The 22,885-nt window shown below is 41.0% G+C and overlaps 1 long non-coding RNA gene across 1 annotated transcript in view; it reads right to left on the minus strand.

Annotated features, from left to right (window-relative positions):
• LOC133096448 (uncharacterized) overlaps positions 1-22,885 on the minus strand; it is a 211,717-nt gene that overhangs the window by 171,584 nt on the left and 17,248 nt on the right. The window lies entirely within an intron of this gene.

Genomic DNA, 22,885 nt, shown 5'->3' on the forward strand with positions numbered 1-22,885 from the left:
TGAGAGCTCTTTCAGCCCACTGTCTCCGGAGGGCAAATGTTCAGCACCAAGCTATTTAACACCACGTGGCAAGGTGGAGGCAGTGGAGGCAGAGACCAAAAAGGAGACGCAGCTTTTGCAAAGAGCACCGTATGTCTATTTTCATTTCCAAACCAAATGAGATGGGTTATGAAACAAATGCAGAATTTGTGTCAATTTTTTGATTCTTAGGGATCAGACACCTTAATTTTATTTTTATCTGCTTCTCAGTCTGCTCTTGCGCCGAACGCTTGCCCCTTCAGATGCCCATCCTCTATTTGGCCATTCTCACCACCAGTTCCTTTGGCTAACATCTAGAAGTGTGAATCTTAGAGAGACCAGAGAGCCACCTGATGCCTATTTATTGCATTCATCCTATGTGCCAGAGGCTATACCAGTGAGCTAACCAAACGGGGGCTATCAATGTCAGACATGACCAAGGAGGAAGAATCACTGAAAACTGGAGGTGACTTAGGTTACATCCAATCCTGGCATTTGGAGAGCAGAATTCTTAATCATAATAAACCAATAAACCAAAAGGCTCAGATGTTCTCATACTGATCACAGAATTTTCGAGGTGTAAGAAACCTTCAAGATGCTCTAATGCCATGATTTTAAAGCCTTTCTAGCCTCGGTTTCAACAAAATCTAATTGGGAGCGTGCTTTACACAACGGGTATAAGCGGAGCCACTAACACTGTCTGAGGAGTGGGAGTCCCAGGATGGCAGTTGCAGAGGAAACGCCCTAAGCTCAGTTCGAAGACAGTGCATCTACGGCAACATCTTCATTTCGCAGAGGAGAGAACTGAGCTGCAAAAAAGGTAACACTTTTCTCATGACCGCAGAACTCATCGATGGAAGAGCCAGGCCAGGCCTTCCGGCTGCTGGTTCAGAGCCTGGTTCCCTTCCCTGGAGCACAGAACTTCAGCTATTATTTCTTGCTAATGTGTCTACTCCTAAACCTGTCCCCTGGTAAGTTTAGGTAGTTCCAGAAGTACTTGATACTAGCATTCAGGAAGGTCTTAAGGAACAGACAGAAGCCATCCCCAACCATCCCAGTACTTAATGAGCCAATAAATGTATACATACTCACATCCCACTTCTTGTACAGACTCAGAATCTCCATCCCCCAAAACACTTGAAAGAAGTCACAAGAAGTAGAAACTGTGAGATTGCACCACGGCGCCCCCTAGCAGAAACATTCCACTACTCACCCACTAGAAAACTAACTTGGAAAAGTATTCAGAGTTTGTCTGGGGACCTGCTGGGTGCCCTGGAATCACCAGTACATTGGGGTGAAAGGGGACCTCAAGGGGCTCGACGTGTGTCCAGCCTTTCCTTATGGGAACGTTTCCCGCTCCCTTTGTATACATTATGTGATCTTCCTTACAGCTCCAGTACAACTTGGGGGCAGAGATGACCTGGACCAAAAGCAAATGAATTAATATGACATGATACATTAATATAAGAGACCGAACAGGAAAGCATTTTCTCTTACATACCGTTACTTGAAAGAGTAATTTATGACTCCTGATAAGGATGCTTTTACTGGCCACTCCTGACAGATAAATTGTACTGTCCCTTTGTATTTATTTCATGATTAACAAAATTGACATAAAAATATACTATCCTCAGAAACGGAAGTCTGCCATTACATTTATTTTGCCATCTTTCAGGATTTTTCTTCCAGGAACCCATCTATACATGGCAAATTTTGTTACCGTGACTTGCCTGCTGTTGTCTGCCAACCACTGTATGTATCTTTTAATTAAGTAGGAAAGAGATCTTAAAAGCTCACATAAGCCCAGGAAACTCTATTTCTGGCTGACAGCAATGTCGCCTCATTTGCTAGCAAAAGCACAGATTGATAGAATAGAATAGATCAAGAAAATTGATCGTTACTCATATGCTGGATTGAGTCAATATATGTAAATCCATCCCGATTGCTGGCAGGCACTGAGATGCTTGCCATGCAGAACAGACACAGTTACAGCCTGTTTTCTAGTCCAAATGCCAGCCTTTCACTTTAATGCAGCAAAACTACAGTTATGTACTCGGAAAGCTCTTTTGTATTCATAACAACTGCAGTTTGAATGTGGTTCAGGATAGAGAAACTGTATTTATGAGCTGCCATCTCTTCTGAGTCAATACAATTTGCAGTAAATACAGTTTAAGTTAGAGCTATGGTATAGATGCTCTGGGAATTTTCTTTGTGGTTTTACTACATTTTTTGGAAATGTTTTAAACGTTCGCTGCTTTCAAGTTCATTTCTTTAAAGTGAACAGCCTCACATGGTTGTTGTGAAGATCAAGTGAAATAATAGATACGGAAAAGGCTTTGAAAAAAATTGAAAGCATTATGCAAATGGGAATTGATTATTTTTTTGTCTCAAGGTCCTTTTACTTAAGGGCAATGCTCTCTAGTTATCCCAAGGCCTGTTTTAATCTTGATTTTAAATAGCAGAATATTCAAAGTAGCAGTGCATGAAACAGAAGGCCCAGGAACATAAAATACACATTACGTGTTTAGATATTCCTTAATATCTTCTCAGGGAAGCATAATTATGAACCTCACAGTATCAAAGAGTCGCGTTTCTTTCCTCAGGAGTAGGACTCAATGGTACACGAATTTGAGTCTTTCAAGAGCTGCTATCCTCTTTTCTGAGGCTAACTAACCCATTTAAAAGCTAAAGACAGCCATCCATGCTATGCTGCAAACTGCAAGAGGACCATAGTTCATAAACAAATATAGGTAAACCATCATTCAAGCTGATTTAGCACTCTCATTATATATGGCAGTCATCACTAGGACAGCCCTTCGGAAACCAGTTTGAAGCTGAGTGATGGAGGCCTGGGCCTGCTGTAACTTTAAGAGCGATGGCACAGACATAGCCCATCATTTTATTTCCATCCATTCTAGTCACTCCCAACAACACGGGGTCTCTCTTCCTGTTCCTCTCACCCTAGAAGTGGTAAATGTCTCAATTACCCTGGGCAAGAGGCCAGCAAAGTTTACATGGACAGAATTACATGTTAGAGTGTAAAGGTCTTTTAAAGATCTTTTTTTTTCAGGTCCTTTTTTTGGCAAATTATTTTCCACCCATCATTTCATCCCCCTTAAATTGTGAGTGTCTCCCATTCTACCCAGGCCTTTTCCCTCTGCCTGTAAATATCCATAGGTCTCCCCAAGTTCTTAACTTTGTTTATCCCGTATTTGACCACTAGGAGCCCCTTCAAGTTAGCTACGGAGGCTTTTGGGCACAACCTTGGTAATCTTTGATAGCTTCCTTACTCTCTGGTACATCGTAGGCTAATCATATACATTTCCTGCTTCAGACCTGGAATCATGCAAATCCAAGAGGAGGAAAGAGTACGTATTTCAAGACTTCAGCCTGCATTGTGAGAAATGCTCATTACTAATAATTTGGTCACTGTTTCTAGGCTTTGTCAGAGGGCAGAACTAGAAGGCAGCTTTTTTATCATCTCCTTATTCCTAATGCTCCCATTTTAAAAATAGTTATGTTACCTACACTGCCAGAGCATATGGATATGACGTACTACATACTACACTGTCTCCCTTATAGTGATTTTTTTGGTCTTTACTGTACAGGTAACTTTATACTGAATGTTCTCTACCCACCTTTATGGTAAATTTGGTTGTCTGAAGCTGGTCTTTTAGTATAGAGAGTTAAAAAAGTTATTTTTCCCAATCTTTTATGGACCAATACTTTAGTAGAGTACAATAAAAATAAATTACTCGAGAAATGATTCATGTGCTTGGATGTCATGGCAATGTCAAAGTGCTATAAAAATGTCAAAATTCTTACTCTTAAATTCTGTTCTTATTTCATGGCGGTCTGCTAGATTCCTCAGGAAAGGCACATGAGAACAATATTCTCTGTGTTCTTGCATGTTTACATCAGTTTACCAGAGGCTTTTTATACTTAAAGGTCAGTTTGGCTGAACATAAGATTCTTGGCCCACATTTTCTTTCCTTAGCTTTCTTACATATGTTACTATATTTTCCTTGGTCATAAAAGTGTTCCTGTTAAAGACTCTGATGGCAATCTAAATCTTCTTTCTATTGGTCTTTTTGCTGGGATGTCCGAAGGACTTTTCTTTACAGGATAGTGTCAGCCTTTATGGGCCAATTTCCAGTCCTCTCAATGTGTAATTTCAAATTCTCTTTTATTTCAGGAAAGTTTTTTGAATTATAATTTCCCTTCAGGGACCCCTATTATATAATAGAGATTTCAAAATTTGTGTGGAACTTTTAGCAGTCTGGTGAAACCTATGGATCCTTTTTTGGAATAATATTTTTAGATGCATAAAATGGAATGCATAGAATATCAAAGGAAACGAATTATATTGAAATAGCAGTTCTCAAAATTTAAAAAAATTGTGATATAGTAATATATTTACTTCTTTATTACCACAGTAAATAATAAGATCTAGTGTTAAGTCTAATAATGACTTTAAGTTTGAAAAAGTGATGAACATAAGTGATATTTGGACTTTTTTAAAGCTATAATTTGATATTATGACATTTTTAATTAGCTTTGGTGACAAGTCACAGCTACTGTTAATACTACTGTGTTTTCTGTTGTGCCTTAATAGCTAAAGAAAAATGTTAAATTTCATCTAGAGGTGAATAGCAGTGAAGACATCACATTTTTACTAATCAAACCCACAGACCACCTGAATTTTATCCACAAAAACACTGAATTCCATGCCTCTAGGTCACGAACCCCTGTACTAGACATATGTCGACTCTTCTAAATGTATCCCTTTCTCTCAGATGTTCTAAAATGCATTTTGATTTTTAAAATGTGCTTCCTTTCCACGTTCTGTTTCTCTCATTGCATTATCCTTTCTGTTTACTAGCTTTTGTGCTCCTCTTGGTGCAACTTCATTACAGGGATGATTTTGGTATTTCCAGTTCTTTTTTAAAATCTTCCTTAATCACCTCGTTTCTGAGTTTTTCCATTTGTGATTTATTGTGCCAGCCTCCACCATTTGCTTGCTTGCTTTCAGCTCACTATGGAATTCTGGGTCTCAGTTCTCATCTGCTTTGTGGGCACGCCTTTCCACGCGCCTCCCAGGCCACGGGGAATTTATTCTGCTCCTCCTTCTCTGCATACTTTTTCCTTTGCTCATATGTAAGTAAATAAGTTTTTGTCTACTTTTAGGAGGGAGGAGAGGTCAAAATAATTTTTCTAGATTCATGATTCTAAACTCCCTTTGCTGTTTTTCTCTCAAGGTGATTTTAAAAAATATGGCCTTGTACTTTGTGAGATCTCCCTTTTTTACTCTCGAATCCCATTTTTATCTGGATGTTTTTGCCCCTTTGTTCCTGGCTCAGTTTCAAACCTATTCCCAGGAGTTCCTCCTGGAAGGGAACACTGGCTTATTATGATCAATGGTCTATAGGGTCCAGGCTGCTCTAGCACCATTAGGTCTCATCAAGTGCAGCCCCTTGCCCCCACCCGTGATCTGGATTCTGCAAAACCCCCACCCAGTTCAGCCACATTTTCCAGTGAGTACCTGTTAGGGATATGGGGGTACTCGGGACCATCAGGATTCACATTGCCTTCCCTTGACTTCCACCTGCAAAGATGCTGGTACTGAGGTCTCCTGACTCTCACGGGTTTTCCCCAACCCACTCATATTTGGGCATTTGTGGAGATGTCTTAAAACCTAGTAACAGTAGATAGGTAGAAACATAGATGAGATAGACAATAGATACATACATACATACATACATATATACGTAGAGATATTGTCCGTGATTTGTTGGATTTTATACCCTAGTTGTCCTATTAGTTTTACATAGGGCAGTGATTCTCATCTAGGGGCAGCTGTGTTCCCCAGGGGACATGTGCCAATGTCTACAGACAGTTTTGGTGTTCACAGCTGGGGATGGGAGTGGGGGTGAGGACAGTACCACAGGCATCTAATGGGTAAAGGCCAGGAATGCTATTAAACCTCCTACAAGGTGCAGGACAGCCTCCCATAACTAAGAATTATCCAGTCCAAACTACCAATAGTCCAGAGGTTGAGAAAACCTGGTCTATGGGAATGAGGGGAGATTCAAAAATTAAGCCACAACTGACATCTTCCCAGCTGCCTCCTAACTGCCTCATCAATTCTTCTTCCATGAATTGTGTTCATTTTTATCCCCTACTATCCACCCCCTAGTTCAGGTCCGTATTGTCTTTGACCTGAACTGTTGTGGTAGCTTCTTAATTGGTGGGCATGAAGCCACTCTCCCTTCCCTCCAGTCCAAATCATCCTACCCACCATGCCAGAGTAATTCTCCCAAAGCACAGCTCACATCATGCCAAACATCTGCTCCAAGAGATTCACTGACTCACCAGTATCTTGTAAATAAAGTTCAACCCCATTATCTGGAAATTCAACGCTTTCTATGCTCTGTCCCTAATTTATGTTCCTGACTTTTATTCCCTGTACTCCCCGAGACATAACTTGCAATGCAGTCAAGTGGGAATCTCCACCATTTCACAAATATGTCTCTTTTTTTCCCTCAGTTCTTTGTTAAGACACCTCCCTCAATTTGTAGTGCCTCATTATCCCTCCAGACCAGCCCCAAAGCTCCCTTGTACATCAAATCTTTTCCTTCCCTCCCCTCCTCATCTTCTCCCCAACCACTCCAACCAAAAATGCCCTCTCCCTCTTTTGGGTATCTTAACATTTTAGATACACTGTCTTATGGCATTTAAATCATAATGCCACAGTATAATCATATTATATCCCACTCTATTGTAATTTCACTGTGAGTAAAGATTGTGTATTTTTCCTCTTGGCATTTCCCACAATACCTAGGAAAGGCATACACAGAGTAGATGCTCAATGATACTTGTTAAATAAATGAATAGAACTGGGTCCTAAAGAGGTAAGGTGGTCACCCAAAATTCATCCCTTTGGTCAGTGGCAGAGACTCTAAAACAAAACCACGGTAATGGGTTTCTAAGACCATTTTGTGTAAATGATACTATAATCATCATCATCATTATTACTAATAATTATGAATCTAGGACTGGGTGTTGGATGGACAGCAAGGAACACTCTAACGGGTAACATGATTATTGATACCAAGGAGAATTTCTAGGCACAGCTATTCATTCAGGTAGCAGCTCAACAAGTGATTAATAAGGTACAAAACTGAATACTAAATATTAATGATAATTATTTGATACTCCATCTCCCAAAGCTTCATATCTCTAACACCCTATGAATTTTGTTTCTATTTTGAGTTATATTTTTAAAATAATAGGATCATATCCATACAAGAGACATACCGTAAGTCTAGAATACCTTGCCTCAGACCCCTTTCTTTTTTTTTTTTTTTTTTTAGTACTAGATATTGTGCTCTTTATAGACTCTGTCCGGCACTAAGCATTTCATATACACATGTGTTTCTGCAGGTAGAACATATCCGGTGCCTTCCTGATGGTATGTTATGAGCACTGAGAGAACCCCGCTCTCCAAAATGCTTTTCCACCTTCCATTCCTGGTATTCTCTTCTCATTATAGATTTCCATTTTGATGTGTAAAACAGGAATCCTTATAAGTCATTTATGCCAGGAGGGGATAAGTTTCAGATTCCCTTTCCCCAGAGCAGGCACTATGAGGTCACTAAGCAATGACATTGAGGAGAAGAACCAGGGTGCTTATGAGAACCAAGTACTGTGGACACATTTTGCCATTTTTACAATTTGGCCAAAGGCCGAACTTTTCTGTTCCCTTCTAGTCATTTCTTCATTCTCCACCTTCTCTGCAACACAACTAGACACAAGCCCTGTGCTTTTAAAAGTTTTCTGGCCAGAAAATAAAACCTCAAAATATATTTTACAATAGGACCTACTATATAGCACAGGGAACTCTACTCAACACTCTGTAATGGCCTATTTGGGAAAAGAATCTAAAAAAAAAAATGTGGATATATGTATATGTATAACTGATTCACTTTGCTGTACATCTGAAGCTAACACAACATTGTATATCAAATATGCTCCAATAAAAGTTTTAAAATCTATATATATATTTTACTATCACTCTTTAAAGCAAGAAAGAGGCTCTGTGCCTCCATATAGGAAGAGTCATCTGTGTATCATATTTACACAATTAGTATGTGGAGATGACAAACTGAAAAAAAAATCCATATAATATGGTTTTTATGGGTATTAAATGTAGAACACAGCAGGCACCAAACCATTTTGGAGTAAAAATATTAAGGTTCTAAAAATGCAACAGGTTGTATGATCCTATAGTTTTAATCCACATTATTTCAAAATATTCAAGATCATTCCTTTTTGTTCCCTTGGGGATTGAAATTATTCTCTGAGATCTAGACTTTGTCACGTCTCTGAATACTAAATATCAATTAATGTTAAAAGAGGAAAGCTGGGGACTTCCCTGGTGGTGCAGTGGTTAAGAATCCGCCTGCCAAAGCAGAGGATGCGTGTTCCATCCCTGGTCCGGGAAGATCCCACGTGCCACGGAGCAACTAAGCCTGTGCGCCACAACTACTGAGCCTGCGCTCTAGAGCCCGCATGCCACAACTACTGAGCCCGTGAGCCACAACTACTGAAGCCCACGCACCTAGAGCCCATGCTCCGCAACAAGAGAAGCCACTGCAACGAGAAGCCTGCGCACCATAACGTAGAGTAGCCCCTGCTCGCCGCAACTAGAGAAAAGCCCACACGCAGCAATGAAGACCCAACACAGCCTAATTAATTAATTAATTAATTTAAAAAAAAAAAAAAGAGGAAAGCTGTGTAAAATGTGAAAGATGGGCTCCTTACTCATCTGGTTCTCTCTGCCAGGCACAATGATTTGGGCTAAGCTCATACAATCCTATTTTAATTTCTTAGCAATTTTCTTCTCAGGGATTCCCACTTCCACTCTCACTCCTTCTTGTTACCACACCTGGACAGCAAACAAGATACAGGTAAGGTTCAGCTGTCACGCTACTGTCTTCATTCGTGCCACGCTGAAACCATCCTTTTATGGTGTCCTTGGCATCTTTCAGAAATGGAGCCCACATCAATGGACCCAGTATCACAAAGTCCACTATCTAGCAAATACCTGTGATTTCTTCATTTTGTAGACAGACATGGCCACAGATAAGATTACTGTTCAGTAAATATTCACTCTGTCACCCCACTCCCCATTCCCTGGGAAAAATAGATTTCCCCAGCTGTCTGATCTAACCTTGGCCCTGCGACTATCTTTGGCCTCATGCGTGGTAAGCAGACGGTCATGCCTTGTCTCTTGATTTGGGTTTGGCCATCCATGTCATTTGCTTTGGCCAGTGGGATGTTTCCTGACATGGCACAACGTGTGAAGCAAACTTGTGTTTTGTCATATGAAGAATACACCTTGGGTAAGCTCTTGTTTAAGGACAATTACGTGAAGCAGAACGTGACCCAACCTATAACTTGGAGCCAGAGCAGCTGAATCCCAGCAAGTCCACAGACATGTGAGAAACAAGTGTTTATTGTGTACTGGGAACATAATTGTGGCAATCATTAGCTTACACTGTGAGTAATGGACTAAGACCCTAATAATCTATTACCTACTGCAATTATGGCTTATTTGGCCTCTTTGGCTCCAGCCGCCATCACCTCCAATCATCTTGCCCAACACTGCCACTTTCAATATCCACAATCTTTTAATCATGCTGCTTTCTATATAATGGTATACATATATTTGTAATTAAGAGTGTGTTCCACTCACTGTATCTCCTGAAAATTAATAGTCCTCAAATGATAATAAATACTCCTTGATCAAGGGATCTACAATCATATGTACTTGGGAAACACAGGGCTGAACAAATGCTAACTAAGTTTTTGTTGTGTGCTGTTTTTTTACTGCAGAAGTTCTCAGCAACATTACTATGTAAATGTGCATTGTCCTTCAAGCAGAGGCATCATTTTTTTAAACTTACTGACCACGGAAAATTCATTTCCCAGGAACACAGATTAACACCTCAGAGGTCACTGGTGTTCCACAACACTCCATTTGGGAAATGGTTGTCCATAGGATAAAGCCAAAAACCTTCGTCTGATTTTGGTATCAGGGTAACATTGGCCTCGTAGAATGAATTTGGAAGCTTTCCTTCCTCTTCAGTTTTTTGGAGTAGTTTGAGAAGGATAGGTAACACGTCTTTAAAAAATGTTCGGTAAAATTCACCTGTGAAGCTGTCTGGTCCTGGACTTCTGTTTGTTGAGAGTTTTTTGATTACTGATTCAATTTCATTACTAGTAATCTGTCTGTTCAGATTTTCTATTTCTTCCTGATTCACTCTTGGAAGATTGTATGTTTCTAGGAATTTATCTGTTTCTTCTAGGTTGTCCAATTTGTTGATGTACAATTGCTTGTAGTAGTCTCTTATGAGTCTTTGTATTTCTGTAGTGTCGAGAATAACTTCTCTTTCATTTTTGATTTCATTTATTTGGGCCCTCTCTTTTCTTATTCATGAGACTGGCTAAAGTTTTATCGATTTTGTTTATCTTTTCAAAGGACCAGCTCTTAGTTTCGTTGATCTTTTCTATTGTTTTTGTAGTCTCTATTTTGTTTATTTCTGCTCTGACCTTTATGTTTTCTTTCCTTCTACTAGCTTTGGTAGGGTTTGTTCTTCTTTTTCTAGTTCCTTTAGGTGTAAGGTAAGATTGTTTGAGGTTTTTTGTTTGTTTCCTGAGGTAGGCCTGTATCGCTATAAATTTCCCTCTTAGAACTACATATGCTGCGTCCCATAGATTTTGGAACGCTGTTTCCATTTTCATTTGTCTCAAAGTATTTTTTTATTTCCTCTTTGATTTCTTCCTGGACCTCTTTTTGGTTCATCTTGCTTGGGACTCTCTGTGCTTCCTGGACTTAGATGTCTGTTTCTTTCACCAGGTTAGAGAAGTTGGTAGCCAGTATTTCCTCAAATAGGTTTTCTGTCCCTTGCTCTTTCTCTTCTCCTTCTGGGATCCCTATAATGTGAATAATCATATACTTGGTGCTGTCCCAGAGATCCCTTAAAATGTCCTCATTTTTTGGTTTCTTTTTGCTATTCCAATTGGGTGATTTATAATAGCCTGCCTTCCAGATTGCTGATCTGTCCTTCTGCATCCTCTAATCTGATGTTGGCTCCCTCTAGTGTATTTTTCATTTCAGTTCCTGTATTCTTCAGCTCTGATTGGATTTTTTTTCTAACTCATTGTTGAAATTCTCACTGTGTTCCTCCATTCTTCTCATGCATTTGGTGAGCATCTTTATGACCATTACTTTTAACTCTTTATCTGGAAGATCGCTTATCTCCATTTCATTTAGTTCTTTTTCTGAGGTTTTGTCTTGTTCTTTTGTTTGGAGCATATTCCTTTTTCTTCTCATTTGGCTAACAATCTGTGTTTGTTTCTACGTATTAGGTAGACCAGCTATGTCTCCCAGTATTTAAAAGAGTAGCTTTGGGGCTTCCCTGGTGGCGCAGTGGTTAAGAACCTGCCTGCCAATGCAGGGGACACGGGTTCAAGCCCTCGTCTGGGAAGATCCCACATGCCGCGGAGCGACTAGGCCCGTGAGCCACAACTACTGAGCCTGCACATGTGGAGCCTGTGCTCCACAACAAGAGAGGCCGCGACAGTGAGAGGCCCGCGCACCGCGATGAAGAGTGGCCCCCACTTGCCACAACTGGAGAAAGCCCTCACACAGACACGAAGACCCAACACAGCCAAAAACAAATAAAATAAATTAAAAAAAAAAAAAAAGAGTAGCTTTGTGTAGAAGTATGCTGTGGGACCCAGGAGCGTGGTCCCCCTTGTCACCAGGTGTTCCAGGAGTGCCCCTGTGTGGGCTGCACGTGTCCTCCTGTTACGGCTGGGCCCTGCCTCCTGCAGGTGCAATGGCATGCGGGGCTGGTCCCCCGTGCGGTTGGCTGTGAGGCCTGGCCACAGCTGTTGTGGGTGCTCTGGTCTGTATGGCCAGCCCCTGGGAGGAAGCCACTTTGGTTGGGGGTCTTGGAGGGGCTCTGATGCCAGCTCAGGGCACCTGCTGGATATGGTGAGGTGGAGGGCCACTTCAGAGGAGCTCCAGTGCCTGCTGAGGGCACCTGCTAGGTCTGGCGGGTGGGGAGCTGCTTTGGGGGGCAGACCCAGTGCTGGCCAAGGGTACCCACTGGATCCGTCAGGGGGCGGGGAATTTGAAGGAGCACTGACTGGGTCAGGTCTGCAGGTGAACCTGGGGCAGGGTAAGTCATGCTAGTAAGTTAGTGAAGAGTTAAAAATGATACCTGTCAGTGCCAGGCCAACTAGAGAGAGAGTGAGCTAAAAACAAAATCAACTGGTGCCCGCCAGCTCCCCTGTACTCAGCGAAACTTCCAACAGATCCCTGCCCCTCAGGCACATGGCATTAGTTGATGAGATGAATCTCCTTCACGTATGACCCAGGCACTTTTCAAACTGCTGCCTCTGCACTGGGGCTTGGAGAAATAAGTTTTTGCACACGTCCTTCAAGGGCGGATTCTCAATTTCTTACTGCCCTCCAGCTCTCCCAGACATAAGCCCCACTCGTTTTCAAAGCCAGATGTTATGTGGGCTCATCTCCCTGGTGCAGGTCCCTGGGGCTGGGCAGCCAATGTGGAGTTCAGAGCCCTCACTCCTCAGGAGGACCTCTGAGGCTGTGATGTCCCTCCTGCCTGTGGGGTGCAGCACTGTAGATGTGGGTTCTGGCCAGACCGCATCTCCACCCCTCCTATCCATCTCGATGTGGCTTTTTCTTTTTATTTTTAGTTGTGGAAAATCCTTTCTGCTAGTCTTCAGGTCATTCTCAGAGATAGTTTCTCTAAATGTAGTTGCAATTTGGGTGTGTCCATGGCAGGAGGCCAGCCCAGGATCTTCCTACTCCACCATCTTGCCCCTTCTCCTCTTTTAGTCTTTATGTTATATTTTATCTGCTGTGATAATGTGCACACTAAAGTTGTAAATATAGACTTTATTTTTATATTTACTAAAATAAGAATTTGAAAAAGAATAGATACATGTGTATGTATAACTGAATCACTATGCTGTACACCTGAAACTAACACAATATTGTTAATCAACTATACTCTAATATAAAATAAAAAGTTAAAAAATATATATTAAAAAATATATTATTAATATTTTATTTTCATTTTTACTATGACATATTTTAAGCAATTAAAATTATACCTACTCTCCACTTTGCCAGATATTAACATCTTCATACACATGCCTCAGATTTTTATGTTTCCCCCCCCCCAAAAAAAATTACAGGATGACCAATGCCCTTTGTGCTGCTATTCCCACAATTCCAAGTCCCTTCCTTCACTCCCCAGAGATAACCACCAGCCTGAGTTCATCATTTCCTTGTATACTTGGGTAATTTTACTACACATGTTTGGATCCATAAACGAAGTAAGGTTTGGTTTTTATGTTTCTGAATTTACGAAATTCAAATCATGCTATAAATATTCCTTTGTAACTTGCATTTCCTCCTTCAACATTACATTTTTTGGGTTTTTCCACGTTGTCCTATGTAGCTCACATTCGGTTACTTTAACTACGGCACAGAACATACCACAAAGGTTTATATATATTTTTCCTTTTAATGGATTTTGTATCCAAGTTTTGTCATTACAAGCAATACTGCAGCATCTAAAAGTGTAATTTCTGAATGTGTGCATTGCTAACTCTCCTAGATCTTGTCGTAGTAATCTCCAAAACGGTTGTGCTAATTCATGTTCTCTCACAGTAAGGTGTGAGAGTTCCACGCCGCACCCTCACTTTTACAGGTGTAGTCAAACTTTTAAATTATTGCCTACTCTAATGATTAGGAAAACATAACCATTATTGGTGGCTTTAATTTGAAACTCCTTTATTACTAATGAAGCAGAGTGCTTTTTCATGTTACTCGTCATTCAGGTTTCTGCTTTTGTGAGATGTCTGTTTGTATCCTTTGAATTAGAAGGATCTAATCCTGTGTTTTTTTAAAAATTAAGCTCCTTCCTAATTATAAGAGTAATATATGCTCGGCTGTGAAATACTACAGCAAACTGTAAAGAAAAAAATGAAAATCACCTCAAATACCACCACCCACTGGTTAATATTATTAATGTTTAGCTGCATTTTCCTTACAGTCTTTTCATATAAAGTACATAACCGTTTTAAATAAAGTGAGAAGAAGCTGTAAGTAGGGCCTTTCTGACAAAATTTTCCACTGGGTTGTTTATAAACCTTACCAGACTAAATCCCAAGGACTGGAGTTAATATGTGTTTGAAAAATTCAGAACACCAAGAGTCAAGATCTTTGGCCTTGAAAATGGCCAGAATATAGATATTCACTTTCCTTTAGTATAGAACAAAAGCAAATCTTTTGTTCAGTCATTTTCCAGGTTCTCTAGCCCAATAACGTACATAGGTCATCCATTGTCAGCAAGTCCTTGTAGAGAAGAGTAGTGAATACGGCAATGGCTTTCATCGGAAAAGGAGCAAAGTAGAGTATATGACACAGCTCAAGACTTACATCTGGTGCCAAGAAAGTGGGAAAAGTAAGAGCGCAAGGGAATGCTGCAAGGCTAAGCTTAGCCACATTAACTCCTTCAGGCTTCAAATTACAAAATCCAATTTTAGGATGCAATGTGTGACAGCAGCACAGGGCCTAGAATTTCTGTTTTTGCTCATTTTAAATCTCCTACATGTTTACAGTTTATTTTTAAATAACATGTTTTCATTTTTTCACTGAGGTATAATGGACATACAGTATTATATTAGTTTCAGGTATACAACATAGTGATTCAACATTCGTATACATTGTGAAATGATCACCACAATAAGTCAAGTTACCATCTGTCACCATACAATTGTAATACAATACTATTGACTATATACCTTCTGCTGTACTTTTTTACATCCCCACGACTTATGTATCTCAATAATATTTTTAAATAATAGAAGGATCACATCCATGAGTAGTTTCTGAGCCTTTGAGTAACAGTGAAGGTCTTTCTGTTGCTTTCACAAGTGAGAGACAATCTGAATGCTTTGAAAATTCTTGGGTTACAAACTTTTCACCCAAAAGCACTAAGATCGTTCTCAAATTCTCGCATTTGCCGTTACAGAAAGGTTAAAGTCAGTCTTTGTAGGCAACATTTTTCTTTCTGCCTGGGTGAATGTGGGATTTATTTTTATTCTTCTAATTCAAACATTCTGATTTTTGTCTAGCATGCAGTGAACCCTTCTGTTCTCAATACTTAAGTCTTTGTATGACACAGAGAAGTTGCTTTCTACTTAACATTTGCCTTTGATTACTGCTTCATTTCCAGTTGTTCTTGTTTTCTCCTCTTAAACACCTAAAGTCATTAGGTTTCATCTCTATTCTCTGCCTGTGGAGCCACATCTTCTCCTTCATCATTTTCATCTTTCTATCCTTTTTTCTGCATTTTGTAGGAGCTCTAGAGCTTGCTCAATGCTTCATCGATTTGATTTTCCATAGTGCCTATTCTATTCTTTACTGCTATTCAATTTTATCCTATTTCATTTTTGGTGTTCTAAAAGTCCTCTCATCACTCAGGAATATTCCTTCTGATCTCATCCAATGTCTTTCATTATGACTTTCTGTTACTCTTTCACGGGGACAGGATGTCTTGCATTCCACGACTAATGATCCAATTTTCTAAAATTCTCTCTGTTTACTGGCAGAAATCATTCTCTGAGGTTTGTTCCTCCTCTAAGTCTTTAGAATAATCCTGTCCTCCTTTGTGGTGCATTATTTTTAATATTCCCACATACTTTATTTTTCTTTACTTTTCCTTCAACAAGGAAAGACCTCTAGCTATTGGATTTTCTTCCCCAATAGACAAAGTATGTGAATTGTGTTCAATTCCTTTCTTTGTGGACTTTATAGGGGTTGACTTCCCTTCTTATACCCTAGCTGGAAAATTCATTGGTGGGCACAGCTTCTAGTCTTAACCCTCAGAGTCCAGTAGTCCTTAACCCCCTTTTCATCTACAATGACCTTGCTAGCTGAGAAGGAAAACTCTCCTATCCACCACTGCATAGTATTCTGACTCTCTGACCATACTCTTATTATTCTAAGGACTGGCCTCATCATTCATATCTCCAACTGGAAGAAGGGGTGCATAGTGTGAACCAATGTCAGAAGTTCCATCTTGATTATTTTGATGGTTGAAGCCCTGTAGATCACTGAGACATCTCTAAGTGTTTAATTTTTTTTAATTGAATCTTTCGTAGTAGGAAATTTTAACTACATATGTACTGAATTAGAGTGTGTCAGTGAATGATAGGTGGAGAAGCTTTGCTATTCAACCTGATGTTCCCTACCACCACTTATACCTTCCTTTTAAAAGTTAATGCCGGGGCTTCCCTGGTGGCGCAGTGGTTGAGAATCTGCCTGCCAATGCAGGGGACACGGGTTCGAGCCCTGGTCTGGGAAGATCCCACATGCCGCGGAGCGACTAGGCCCGTGAGCCACAATTGCTAACCCTGCGCGTCTGGAGCCTGTGCTCCGCAACAAGAGAGGCCGCGATAGTGAGAGGCCCGCGCACCGCGATGAAGAGTGGCCCCCACTTGCCGCAACTAGAGAAAGCCCTCGCACAGAAACGAAGACCCAACACAGCCAAAAATAAATAAATAAATTAAAAAAAAAAAAGTTAATGCCTAGAAATTATTCTACTCTTACTTATTGCTCATAAAATAAGACTTTAACGACTGTTTCTCAGTATGGTGTAGAAGTATCAATTCCATGTCTCAACAAGATCTCCTTAAATATTCCTGACCTACCCATGAAAGCACAAGGAGTGGATAAAACACAATTCTGGTGTGGCAATCGGGGTTCTTGTTTGCAATCAACAGACATTGACTCTGGCTGATTTTAAGCAAAAGGAATATATTGAAAGGATGCTAGGAGTTCACAGAGTTGACAGGTAAGTGGGAGGCCAAGTCTGAAAGAGACAGGAGAAATAGGAACCTGGAAATCTGGAATCAAGGACTGCAGGAGGAATGAACACACAGCAGAAAGAGTCTGGTTACCCCCAGGGGTGATTCAACTCTGATCATACACTGTCTGCTTGTTACTTTGTTCAAGATTCAAATTCCAGGGAACCAGTGTCCAGTTGGCTTTAGATCACATGGATACTCCTTTTATAGGTGACAGCAGGGTTCCTGATTAGGATCCCACCATATGGTATACTGAAGGGAAGAGGTAACTCCCCCACAGAAACCAGGGTGATGGTAAAAAAGGGAAAGGGTCCTGGGATGCCAAAAATCTCATGAATGTCCACGGTATGTGAGTGTTAGCCTGTGTCCTCAGATTTCATCCACTATCTTACATCTTGCTTCTTTGATTTCTTCTCACATCTTAATTAGCTGAATTCTTGTTGGCTCTGTATCTCACAACTGTTGATCAGCTTAGTGTTCCTGGCTTTGGATGAGAAGTCACATCTTAATAGGTGGGAAGAGACTATTTGGAATCATTTGAATCTGGAGTCAAACACTGACTGCTCTACTCACCTACCTATGTGCTCCTGGACAAATCACTTAACTTTTCTAAGCCTCAGTTTCCTAATTTATAGGATTTTTTGTGTGACAGCCAACAACCCGCAAATCCTGGCAAACCTTCTTCATGTCTTAAAACTCAGAGCAGGTATCTCCTCCAGGCCTTTCTTTCCCTCTGAGCTGAATTAAGTGTCCCTCCTCTCCTCACCGAAACCCACTACTTACAAATCTATCAATATACATAGGATGTTGAGTTATTAAAATGACTCCTTGTGTCTTCATCTATATGCTCCCTTTTAGCATGTGTCTAGTTTATCTTTGGCAATAAGAGATGAAGTTGAACGAGCCTGGTGCAGTCATGATGGTTGATAATGACTGACATTTCCTTTTTAAGATTAATAACACCCATCTCTTATTTAACAAGTGCCCACTATTTGCGAAACACTATTGCAGGCCCCTGAAATATATTATCTCTTCCATTCTTCACAATTCTGTGAAGTATGGATTATTATCCCCATTTCATTGATAAGGAAACCAAGACTTGTTAAGGTTACAAATCTTGCCCCAGTTTACGGAGCTAATAGGTAACAGAAGCAGAATTTAAATTATCTGCCTGATCCAAAGCCTATTCTCTTTGTTTGAGCTCACCTTTTCTCCATTCTCATTGTCATGATGATAGATCTCCCTAAAAATGCACACTGGACATATTTCAATTTTTTTAGCATTGTATATGCTTTATTATTTGTCCTGGAAGGAAATGTTTCTCAGTCTCAGTTCCATCTGCATGCTATAAAAAATGATCTGTGGGGTATTAACAGCTCACAGAAACTAAGAGCTAACCTGATTTGAAACCAGGATCTTGTGTCCCAATTAGAATTCAAGATCTGGCTTACAGTCCATTTCACAGATAGAAAAATGGAGACACAAAGATACAGAATGATTGCTGGACTCGAATAGGGCACTGGTGCAACAGGCTTCAGGTGTCCAGTCTCTCAGGAAGGCAACATGTGTTTGGAAAGAGTATGGACTGTGTAACCAAACAATGCAAGATGCAAATACTGACTGCTGCTTGATATGTGACCTCAGGCAAGTTTTCTAACTTCTCTGACGTTGCTTCCTCATTTGTAAAAAGAATATAATAATGCCTACCTTAGAGAGGTACAGTGAGTATTGGAGATGAATTATGGAAAGTACCCAATACAGTGCCTGGCACAGAGCAAGTGCTCATGTTAGTTTTCTCTCTCCATCACAGTTGAGCCCTTTCCTGGAGCACACACGGCCTTTGACAGGGCGATGGTCTTCCCCCACTTCTTGGCACCCAAATAAATCTCTCATTGTAGAAATCTAGAGCTAAGTGTGTATGAAGCAGAGTCCATTCTAAAGGCTTTTTTTCTTAATTTAAAGGAAGAAAAAGTAAAAAGTGCTGACCCAATATTTCTACTATTCAATCATTAAATATTAATCGATGTCAATGTATTTGAGGGAGCCTTTAGCTGTGACAGGTGAGCAGAAAGTAGAAATTCTGATTTAACGAGGCCGCCCAGCCTCTTTGGCTAAATGCCAGGGTGCAGGGTGTGGTGGAGAATGATTAACTGATAAAAACAACCTTCTGAAAAAGATCAGTAACTATGAAATTGGATACAAAGACAAGGCTTCTCTTTTTTTTCCCAAAACACTTTTTTCTCTTCGGGATTTTTCTGTTTTTTGTTTTTTTTTTCTGAATCGACCCTGATTCAATACCCCCTAAGTCAGAATGCCCTTAACTGTTTTGTTTAGACTGGTCTATGAAATGATTAGGCTGTTGAAATGATGAATCAGGGAACACTGCAGGATTTTTCACAGTCTCTCTGAACAATGCCCCATATCACACTTACACTGACAGGCTGTATTTTTATATTTGACATGTGAGAGGAACATGGAAAATAACACACTGACAGCGCCTTAGATACCAGTCATATATCTTCCTAACACAGATTGATGGGTGGAGAAGAATATTATTTAGTGAACCCTTCTTAAGCTCTCCAAGGAAAATATATAGATCCACCAGTGGATTGACTTGAAACTCATATTAACATTCCTTACAAGCAAGAAACAGAAAAGCAACCACCATCCATTTCGGCACTAGCACACAGATCAGAAAAATTAGCAGAAACCAATCCTGTACCTGTACATTTCTCACTGATGGCTCGTGGTTTGCTCTTCCCCAGCCCAGGAATCAGAGTAGGTGAGATTTTCTCCATCGAGGCACATTGATCTTTCGTAACTTCAAACTAAAGGTGAAAGATAAGCTGCTAGGAAAATTGAAGCCACAGCTAGAGCTGCTCAGGGAAACAAGCTGAAACAGAAACAATCTGAGATGGAATAGCCCTGGCTAACTGCATGACTGAGGGGAGACTCAAAGAACCACATGGGATTGTGGCTGACACAGTACTAGGGGACAGAAGCATAACGGAAGAGAAAGAAAAAAATGTCTCCAGGAGTGGAAGCTGTAATGTGCCAGAAAGTCCCCCTCCAGGAAGGCAGGGTTTATTCCCATAGTTGCTAGGCCTACTGCTGCTGACAGCTCTCAGTCATTAGCCCTTGTTGGGAAGCGCCCCTGCGGTATTCTCCCTCTCGGAACAGCCCACATCCAGAGACTGGTCAATACAACAGTATAAAGGCCTGGCCCCTGACGCCCAAAAGGAACACGTCTGGAGGGTCACCCTAGGTTCAGAGCCCTGTGAGTTAGCTAAGACCTGTGTAAGACTCCATCCTATGCCCAATCCTGCTTCCCCCCCTTTTCTGATACGGGCGTCAATCCCTGAGCATTCATTCCACAATAAATTCCCTGCCTGCCCATCATCTCGGACTCTGTTTCCCGGAATACCCAAACTGCAACACTCCCTTCACCTCCAACTCCCCTAACGTACCACGTGCCTTAAACATCCCAAGGAATAAAATCCCGCGATGCTATCAGAAACGTGTATGTTTAATCAACCACATCATTTCAAAACCCAAGTCACAGTCATTTCAATTTTCAAGATGCAAAATAAAAACGGAGAAAGACGAGCACCATCTGGTGGAGGGAACCGCCACTGCAAATTTCAAATCCTCGCTTTGGTGTAACACAGGGTTTTTGTTGGTTGGTTGGGTTTGGCTTGTTTCTTTGTTTGCCACTACATGCCTAAACTGAGGCCAAAGCAAGTGAAGAAAATCATCTGGGAATTCTAGCACCAAAACAGAAATAGAGGAGATAAATACTTTTCCTATTCTAGATGACACAAAAGGATCAAGAACCAAGTATCCAGAACATCGATTCTTAGGATTCAGAGGACCCGGCACTCCTGCTTCTAATGGCAAACAGTGGGATAGGAAGACATTGAACAAGCATTTCACTGATTTTGGGGTGGAGACAAAGGGAACCAGAGACTTGTTTAGAATCTGACAGCAAGTTTTTAGCATTTGGCTCTAAGAGTACCAAGTCCTTTGCTGCCCCATGGCTCTGTCTAATTTCCTTAGTTTTTTCCTCTGCGTCTCTATTATCCTCTTGCTTCCTCTGTTTCTGCTTTCTCCTCCATGGCTCTCCTTCCTATTTCCTCTCCCTCCCACTTTACCAGAACTTTTTTTTTTACTGACTGGAGTTTCAATAGTAGTTGTATCGCACAGAGTGCTATTTCAGCAGTAAAGCACTGATTTGGAAGAGGGAAAGAAGAACTTTTCATGTCTGTGTGCAAATGTGATTCAGATACGGTGAACTAATTATTCTCTAAAACTTAATTAAAAACAATTATTAAAAAAAAAAAGGAAACAACTCTGGAGGGAGCAGCAACTCCCTTGGCAGGACCTGGGTGAGATGCATTCAGTTGGGACTTTTAAAACTGAGCATTTGATTTGGCCCCATGATTTTCAGAGGACTTGCTTTGGTTTTATATGCTACTAAAATGCTTTTAAGTATTTAATGGTTTACTCCAATTGGGGGAAGTTTTGTTAGGTTTCTCTAACATTTCCCACAGAAAAGCCTTGGGTTTTTATTTGTGACCGGAATATTTTGGGGCTTTGAAAATTACCACAAAAATTAAAAATGCTACTTTTGAAGTTTTCCAGATGTAGACAGGTATATTTTCATATATCTTACATCACATATCTGGTTCTGAAGTGATTTTGTCTGACAGAATGAATAAACAATGTCACAGTAGAACAGGCAGGAATAGCAACTTCATGCTGAGATCCCCATGACACCTTAAGTTTCTTGATTGTAAAGCTCTATCTCAATCACTTTTAAAATATGTTGCACCAAACAGAGAAACTGAGAAGACACTGATGGATGGATGGATGGATGGATGGATGAATGGATAGGTGGATAGATGGATGGATGGCTGGATGTATGGATGGATAGGTGGATGGATGGAAGGGTGGATAGATGGATAGATGGATGGATGGATGGGTGGATGGATGGATGGAGGATGGATGGCTGGATGGATAGGTGGGTGGGTGAGTGGATGGATGGATGGATGCATAGGTGGATGGATGGATAGATGAATAGGTGGATGGATGGATAGATGGATAGATGGATAGGTGGATGGATGGATGGATAGATAGATAGATGGACAGATGGATGCATAGGTAGATGGGGTGGGTGGACAGATGGATGGATGGATGGATGCATAGGTGGATGGATGCATAGGTGGATGGATGGATAGATGGATGGATGGATGGATGGATGGATGGATGGATACATAGACGGATGGATGAATAGGTGGATGGGTGGGTGGGTGGATGGATGTATGGATGAATGCACAGGTGGATGGATAGGTGGACGGATGGATGGATGGATGGATGGATGGATGGATGGATGGAAACATGGATGGATGGATGCATAGGTGGATGGATGGGTGGGTGGGTGGATGGATGGATGCATAGGTGGATGGATGGATAGATAGATAGATGGATGGATTGATGCATAGGTGGATGGGTGGGTGGATAGATGGATGGATGGCTGGATGCATAGGTGGATGGAAAGATGGATGGATAGGTGGGTGGGTGGGTGGATGGATGGATGGATGGATGGACGGATGGATGGATGGATGGATGGATGGATGGACGCACGGATGGATAGGTGGGTGAGTGGGTGGGTGGAAGGAGGGATAGGTGGATGGATGGATGGATGGATAGGTGGATGGATGGATGGATGGATGGATGATTGGATGGATGGATGGACACATGGATGGATGGATGGATACATAGGTGGATGGGTGGTTGGGTGGATGGCTGGCTGGATGCATAGGTAGGTGGATGGATGGCTGTATGCATAGGTGGATGGAAAGATGGATGGATAGGTGTGTGGGTGGGTGGG

The sequence above is a fragment of the Eubalaena glacialis genome, chromosome 1 (genome assembly GCF_028564815.1).
Source record: "Eubalaena glacialis isolate mEubGla1 chromosome 1, mEubGla1.1.hap2.+ XY, whole genome shotgun sequence".
Taxonomy (NCBI): Eukaryota; Metazoa; Chordata; class Mammalia; order Artiodactyla; family Balaenidae; genus Eubalaena; species Eubalaena glacialis.